The sequence below is a fragment of the Rutidosis leptorrhynchoides genome, chromosome 11, assembly GCF_046630445.1.
Source record: "Rutidosis leptorrhynchoides isolate AG116_Rl617_1_P2 chromosome 11, CSIRO_AGI_Rlap_v1, whole genome shotgun sequence".
NCBI lineage: Eukaryota > Viridiplantae > Streptophyta > Magnoliopsida > Asterales > Asteraceae > Rutidosis > Rutidosis leptorrhynchoides.
Window position 1 is genome coordinate 70,354,802 of NC_092343.1, and position 9,624 is coordinate 70,364,425.

Here is a 9,624-nt window from a genome sequence, read left to right on the forward strand (position 1 = left end):
TGCATAGAGACAAAAATAACCATTCATATGGTGAACACCTGGTAACCGACATTAACTAGATACATATAAGAATATCCCCTATCATTCTGGGATCCTCCTTCGGACATGATATAAATTTCGAAGTACTAAAGCATCTGGTACTTTGGATGGGGTTTGTTAGGCCCAATAGATCTATCTTTAGGATTCGCGTCAATTAGGGTGTCTGTTCCCTAATTCTTAGATTACCAGACTTTAATAAAAAGGGGCATATTCGATTTCGATAATTCAACCATAGAATGTAGTTTCAATTACTTGTGTCTATTTCGTCAAACATTTATAAAAGCGCATGTATTCTCAGTCCCAAAAATATAAAGGGTAAAAAGACAAATGAAACTCACCATACTGTATTTCGTAGTAAAAATACATATAACGTCATTGAACAAGTGCAAGGTTGGCCTCGGATTCACGAACCTAAATTAATTATATATATTTATGTGTTGGTCAATATTTGTCTAACAAATTAGGTCAAGTCATAGTGTACCACAATCCTAATGCTCGAGACTAATATGCAAAAGTCAACAAAAGTAAATTAGACTCAAAATAATTTCCAAAAATCTATACATGATTAATATATAGTTTAAATATCGTCATTTTATATTTTTAAATATTTTTAAAAGATTTATTAGAGTAAATAATATAATTTATTTATTAATAAATAAAATTTTATATTAAATTTATATAATACAATATACTTTTATATATATTAAGTAATAAAATTTATAGGGTTCATTTAATATTATAAAGATAATATGATAGGTATTATTAAAGTAAGTTATTACACGTAGTAAAATATATTTGTATCACATATTTATTTGATAAAATAATATCTATAATGATAGTAAGTAAAAGTCGTATTATTTTGTAATAATAATAATTATTATAAAAATATCAATATTTATAATTACTAAGATGACATTATGATAAAACGATAATTCTAATTATGATAACTTTAATATTTACGATAATTTTTAATATTATCTTTAAAATAATAATTCTATTTAAAATAATAATAATAATAATGATATTTTATAGTAACAATGACATGTCTATTAAAATGATAATTTTTGTTAAAATGATAGTTTTAATACTAACGATACTTTTAATAATAATAGTAATGATAAAAATAATAAGAACGATAATTTTATTTAAATCAATATCTTATAATATTTTAATTTCATCATGATACTCTTACCCATTATTTCCTAATCGTTTCGTTTAATAGTTTTTAATCGTCTTTTATATCGTGTTCATAATAATGATAATAATAGTAATCAAAATAATTAGGTGTTACAAATAATTGTTTTAATTACACTAATATTAATAATGATAGTTACTATAACATTATTAACGATAATACTATTAATTATCTTAATGATAATATAGTAATAATAATAATAACAATAACAATAACTATTTTTAAATAATGATATATATTAATAATGATAATAATAATAATAATACCAATAATAATAATAATAATTGGATAATAATAATAATACTAATTATAACTTTAACGATAATAACGATAGTAATAATAAAAAAAAATAACAATTTTTAATGATAAATCCCTTTTATTGATAAAGATAATAATAATGATAATAATAAGATAAAACTAGAACGACGATAAAAACGACGATAATAATAATAATCATTTTTAATAAAAAATATCAAAAATTCAATTGATTATAACTTCTAATCCGTTCATCGAAACCATTCGATATCTAAAGGAAAAGTTCTTAATTTTTCGCTAGCTTTCCAAGGACATGCATATCTTATACCTTATCTCAACCGCAAGTTTAACTAATTCAAGATTCAACCTAACCTGTCTAAGGGCAATATCAAAAGTACAAACATGCATAATCCTAAATACTCGAGCACTAGTCAGAGATACACTATTAGTATGTAAAAGTTAATTTATGAGTACTCACGTATCAATATTGAGATTCAATATTGCAGGAAAGGTATGTAGACGCAACGGAAATGATAAACACTATATTGACCTCACGAGAATACCCATGAACCATACTCAATCACCTCCATAGCTATAACCCATAATTTCCTTAATCATATCCCACTCGAAAAACAATTTCGAAATCACTCGGACAGCACTCCGTAGTAATATTTTATGTATACTAATAATATCTTGAAATAATACGGAGTAAATATATATATATATATGTGTGTATATCGATTGAGAGAGTTTAGAGAAAAATATTTTCAAGTTTCTATGAAATAATGAAACATATTGAATTCTATTTATAATAGATTTTTGAATTATTAAAGTGAATTATTAAAGTATGAATTATTAAAGTGAATTATTAAAGTATGAATTATTAAAGTGAATTATTAAAGTATGAATTATTAAAGTGAATTATTAAAGTATGAATTATTAAAGTGAATTATTAAAGTTAAAGTAAAGTAAAAATAAAGTTAAGGTAAAGTTTAAGTATAGTAAAAGTATAAAACTATGTACGTATAATACGCGTATAAATATATATAATATTAATTTAAATCGTTATATATATTTAATAAAATAAAATATAAATATCGTTATCTTTATCATACTAGTTAAGTAATGAGTTGTCAAAAGTGGTTCTAGATATTTATAAAAGTTATATACGTTTTAATAATAAAGTTCTTTTTAAACTGAAAACGTTTTTTGTACGTTTGAAACTAAATAGATCAATCGAGTCTTTATGAGATTCAATCTTCCATTATCCTTTATCTAGTTCTCAATGATTGACAATTTGTTCTTATTTATAAATCACTTTACCATTTTTCGAATATTGTTAAAATGGAAAGATTTCTCAAATCAACGTGGGCCTTTCAACAGAGACTTGTAATCATAATTCAATATATTTGATAATTCAATCATTTGATCTTATCTTCTAATTCCATTAATAAACATTTTGAAACAGATACAATCATATAAAGTATTTAATCTAATATTTTATTTACGTTTCAAGTTATAATATATATACACATATACATATATAATCATATTCGTTTAATGGTTCGTGAATCGTTGGAACTTGGTTGAGGTTGAATGAATGTATGAACATAGTTTAAATTTCTTGAAATTTAACTTAACAAATATTGCTTATCGTGTCGGAAACATATAAAGATTAAAGTTTAAATTTGGTTGGAAATTTCCGGGTTGTCACAGTACCTACCCGTTAAAGAAATTTCGTCCCGAAATTTGAGTGGAAAGGTCGTGAATGATAATAAATATGTTTTCATGATGCATACGGGCTGAAAATTAGAGTTTTATCATTAGCGAATAATTTGGATAAACAATCCATTTATATGAAGAGTACGAATGAAGCTAACATAGAAGAGTGAAATGAGTAAGTGTAGATTCATCGTATCATTTGACGTAGATATGATTGATTCCCAGATTTCAAGGGATTTGAAGAAAATCTTCTTAATAAGATTTGACTCTCCGGTAATCAAGGGAATTAAGATCCGCTTTAAATGCGATCGTCCATTTTAATTGTTCTGTCTGAGATTTTCTTATAAATTCACCTCCTTCGTTTCCTTACAACTCACACCTTCTGTTGATGCATTTTATGCAAGTCCCTAGACATCTACCCACGTCCATTGCAGGTACAATAGTTTACAGGCCACCATGATTGCTCGTTATTATCCTATCCGTGTTTGTATGTGGTTACAAGAACTGCAGGAACGAGATTTAGATGTTTGACTATGTTAGACTTAGTCAGACGTACAAGTGAAGCCTCACTAGTACGACTGACAGGCTCATACGCACGGTTGATGCTGAGCTAAGTCACAATTACAACCTAAATGAGAAGACACGAGTGAGTGATCACCCGTACGGCTGATGAAGCCAACTCGTACGTGTGATGAATGAATCGTATGGGTGAGTCAACAGCAGGGGTATATAAAGTCTTATGTTCTTCATTTTAGGTTAAGCCTCTCATTTGTTACACACACTCAGATCTAGTGAGCTCCTCCGATTCTCTCTCAGTCCAAATCACCCAGGTGGTGAATAATAGCTCTAGGTGTTGATCTAATCACACTTGATTTAGTTGTGGTTTGACTAAATTAATCAAAAAAAAAAAAAAAAAAACTTAACCTATTCACTAGAGGGTTTGATTCACTTATTCCGCCATTGTGTGAGTTAAATCTGTTGATTTCTAAGTTCCTAATCATGTTTCATCACCTTCTATTCTTTCCCCCTCAACTCATATTTTAAAGTATTCATCAATATGTTCCATCCAGTTCTGATTCTCGATATACTTCTAACTTTCATATCGGTCATTCTTCTTTTTCATCTACCGCCGGAAGAATCTATTTACTTCTACTATACTCTTGGGTTTATAGTGTTTCTAGTTCTCCCGTGTCTTTATATTGCTATATGCATCGATATATATGGTTTATAATTTCTGGTTTATCGTTGGGCTTTATATGTTCCCTTATATTTCAAAGTCTCTGCTTCTGTCTTCTATAATCATTATCATTCACAGTTAATGCTCTCTTTTATTTGCTACAATTTATACCCCAATTTCTATTTCGGAGTTTTGTCCTTTCGTTTCTTCTTCTTGCGATTAAGCACCGCTTGTAATGGTCCAGAATTCACAGATATGAATTTCGGAATGAACATTGTTAATGTTCTAGGAAGGAAATTGTGATGGCACAATCTTGACTTGTCAAATTATTAGAATACCTTGGAAAAGGCCGAATCATCAAGAAATATTTTCTTGATATTTTAGAGGTTAAATAGAATACAAGAGTCATATAACATGGCACATGATGATGTTATGATCTGTGAATCATCACGTTCCATTTAGAAACTCAGCATGACTTACTGTAATATAATCACGTTGATCAAGTGTCATTATATTATACTAATTCATGCTTCAGTTCCCAACACTACTTCAAAATATTCCTATTTTAAACTTGAATGTTTCAGAATTTAGAAACTAAAATAGTTTCTTTTATGATGTAATATAGATAGCGCGAAGAGGTAAATGATTTCAAATAAGAAAAATTAAGAAAATATCTTCAGAAATATGGAGGATATTTATAATGAAAGATATGATGATATTTTAGAATTTCTAATATCAGAGGATGATGAAGAATATTATCCGCAGGGGTTTAGAGTCAGGAGCAAGGTATTCGTTAATGACTTCAGCAGGTACTGAATCATTTGGATCCTTTGAAGTCAGGTTCAGTCTTTGTAATGTATCCACAGCCTCCTTCCTACTTTACTCAATCCGTTTTCCAGTTCCAAAACTTCTCTTTTTCTGCGCTTTGCCAGCACACTTCATTATTATCATCCAGCTTTTACCGTTTAAAGTCATTTATAGTTTTTGCTGCTTCATCAGTATTTTTTTTTTCCATTTTCGGAGAACCAATTCGTAGTTCGGAGTGTTTTTCAGAAACTTCACATTCAAATTAAGTCCAGAAGATAGACGTTATATATACACATATAACTGTTGGAGTAGACATGCTGCGAGATTTCAAAATAATGATTGCTAATTCCCAATGATTCGTATGGCAATTCTCATTACAAGATGCGAATGAGTAAATGATGGGGTTTCAATAAATAATTATAATGACTTTTTGGAGAGGCTAAAGTCAAAGGGTAATGAAGTTGTTGGTACATCTGCTAATAATGTGGTGGAATGTAAAAGGTTCCCTGGTAACGATGGTGTATATCTCAAGGTTATAATAAGGTTAGTCTGACTGAAAAGTCGAAGTTGACTTGCTGGAGCTGTGACAAAACTGGCTACTTTGAATAGGAGTCGCAAAGTTATTTTTGCTAATAAATGCCAAAGAATCTGACGCGGATACGTTGTTTAAACTTTTACTTTGGTTTCAAGAGTTTTTCGGGTACATAACTATGGGTAACATGTGGTTGGATCCTCATCTCGATTGCTCATCATTCGAAGTGTCTTCAGAAATTTTCGAAGGGTTTGAACACAGATTGTAATCGTTAACATACATTTGATGTTCTAACACAGTTTTGAAGTCAAAATATAGCTTGTGAAAGATGTAAGGATCTAAGAGTGATGATTTTGGTCATATCTCGAGTTGAATTTTGAGATTTCAAGATCAGAATATGTAATTAAATTTTGAATGAGTATGGTTGTTTTGATTTCTATAAAAGAATGTATACTGTTTTGAAAGTAGGGAGTATAATGGATGATTTGCTGAATCAGATTCGAAGAATGTAACATATTATTTGTGAATTTATATATCTCTCGGGTATTACCTACCCGTTAAAAAAAAAAAATTTCACAATTAATGTTTTGTATAAAAGAATTTTATTACAGTCTTTATGAATATATATATATGTATATTTTCTTCAGATGTAACATAGATTTAATGAGTTAATGTTAAATTAAACTCATTTGATTTACGGTTGAAACTATAATTGAATAATCCCTAAAGGCTTTAAAAAGTACATAACTTTTACGCAGTATTTCTTTAATGACATTGAAATTATGAATCAATACTTCGTTATTTGTTGATGTATGATGTTCGGTTCGTGGAATTCTTGTGAATTTCGCAAAGTACGAATGATGTTTTCTGAAAAGTTTCGGGTACATCGATGATGAAAGTGTAAAATCAAATATATACTTGATTTATTATGAATTGGAATTTATTGAATTGCGACAGAGATTGTAGTTAACGCTGGTTAAGTTGCGGCCGAAGGACGTACATTATTGCATATTTGTAATATGAATTAATCGAGTAGTTAAGATTCACACATAATAGCTTAGCACGGAAAGATTTATTTCAAAATATATATATATATATATATATAATATACATATAATTTCTTCAGAGGGAATGAGTTAATTCTTCATAACTCGTTGATACAATATACACGTTATTGATTCGTAATGATGTCCACAGTGATTCTTGAACTGACGGAGTTTGTGATGTTATCGGTGTTGTTGATTCGGATGTTGACTGTACTGACGATGCTGGTAACGCTGACGGTACTGTTGATGCTGTTGGTAAAGCAAGTTTAGCTTGTTAATCACACACCATTTTTGTCAGGGTTTCTACTCTTCCTTCTATCATTTTGGTTCGCTTAACTGATTTATGGTTAGGGCTAGATTAGATAATCTCTAAGACTTTAGAGATTACATAATCGCCGCGGAATGTTTCTCCAATGAAGTTATGAATTAATACTTCGTCAGTTATTGTTGTTGGTACTCCTTGGTATCTATGGTGCATATGACGTTGATGCTCGTGGGACAGATTGTGAAGTTGAGGTTTACGACGCGGTTGTGGTTGGAGATGGTAATGGTACTGTTGGCGTTGATGATGGTGGTACTGGTTATGCTGCTGATGCTGCTGCTGGTGTTTGTAATCTCTGCACCATATTCTCCAAAGCCACGACCCGAGCGCGAAGCTCGTTGACTTCTTCTATTACACCGGGGTGATTGTCGGTTCGGACGAGCGGATAAATAAAATTTAAAATTTGATGTAATATATAATCGTGATGAGATACTCTGGAAATGAGCGAGAACACGGTATTTTGGACAGGTTCGCCGGTAAGTGCTTCAGGTTCTTCGTCAAGAGGGCAATGTGGTGGATGGAAGGGATCACCTTCTTCTTGTCTCCAATGATTGAGGAGGCTACGAACCCATCCCCAATTCATCCAGAATAGGTGATGACTGAATGGTTGATCTATTCCAGTCACACTGCTTTCGGAGCTTGAATGGGATTCCATTTCGGAATCTGAGTGACTTGAACTGATGACGAATTCCATTTCGTACGATTGGATAAAGGATTTTTTTTATATGAAATGATTTTGGCTAACGGATGGTATTCTAATTACATAGAATATATATATATATATATATATATATATATATATATATATATATATATATATATATATATATATATATATATATATATAGATTTCCTAGATTACGGAGGACTTTGCGGGATATGTCAGGCAAAGTTTAAAGTAACAGATACGATAAGATATGATTTAGCAGATATGCTAAGATATGAATTTTTGTCTATACACTATTCATGCAATCAATGCAGCAAGACGTGTCTTAGACTAAAAATGATAAGCAGGTAATTTCCTGAGGATGATAAGTAGTTAATTTTCGACACAAAATGATAAGCAAAACTTTTGACATGCAGACACGGTCGAAGTCCAGACTCACTAATGTATCCTATCGACTTATCAGTTAGACACACTAATGCAGACCTGGTTCGCTAAGACCACCGCTCTGATACCAACTGAAAGAACCCGTTCATATACATTATAAACGATTCACAATAGTTGATTACATTGCGAGGTATTTGACCTCTATATGATACATTTTACAAACATTGCATTCGTTTTTAAAAGACAATCTTTCTTTACATCGAAAATTGACAGGCATGCATACCATTTCATAATATCCACTATCCAACTATAAATTGATTTAATAATAATCTTTGATGAACTCAATGCCTCGAATGCAACGTTCTTCGAAATATGCTATGAAAGACTCCAAGTAATATCTTTAAAATGAGCAAATGCACAACGGAAGATTTCTTTAACACCTGAGAATAAACATGCTTTAAAGTGTCAACCAAAAGGTTGGTGAGTTCATTAGTTTATCATAATCATTTATTTCCATCATTTTAATAGACCACAAGAATTTCATTTCTAGTTCTTATAAATATACGTCCCATGCATAGAGACAAAAATAACCATTCATATGGTGAACACCTGGTAACCGACATTAACTAGATACATATAAGAATATCCCCTATCATTCCGGGATCCTCCTTCGGACATGATATAAATTTCGAAGTACTAAAGCATCTGGTACTTTGGATGGGGTTTGTTAGGCCCAATAGATCTATCTTTAGGATTCGCGTCAATTAGGGTGTCTGTTCCCTAATTCTTAGATTACCAGACTTTAATAAAAAGGGGCATATTCGATTTCGATAATTCAACCATAGAATGTAGTTTCAATTACTTGTGTCTATTTCGTCAAACATTTATAAAAGCGCATGTATTCTCAGTCCCAAAAATATAAAGGGTAAAAAGACAAATGAAACTCACCATACTGTATTTCGTAGTAAAAATACATATAACGTCATTGAACAAGTGCAAGGTTGGCCTCGGATTCACGAACCTAAATTAATTATATATATTTATGTGTTGGTCAATATTTGTCTAACAAATTAGGTCAAGTCATAGTGTACCACAATCCTAATGCTCGAGACTAATATGCAAAAGTCAACAAAAGTAAATTAGACTCAAAATAATTTCCAAAAATCTATACATGATTAATATATAGTTTAAATATCGTCATTTTATATTTTTAAATATTTTTAAAAGATTTATTAGAGTAAATAATATAATTTATTTATTAATAAATAAAATTTTATATTAAATTTATATAATAAAATATACTTTTATATATATTAAGTAATAAAATTTATAGGGTTCATTTAATATTATAAAGATAATATGATAGGTATTATTAAAGTAAGTTATTACACGTAGTAAAATATATTTGTATCACATATTTATTTGATAAAATAATATCTATAATGATAGTAAGTAAAAGTCGTATTATTTTGTAATAA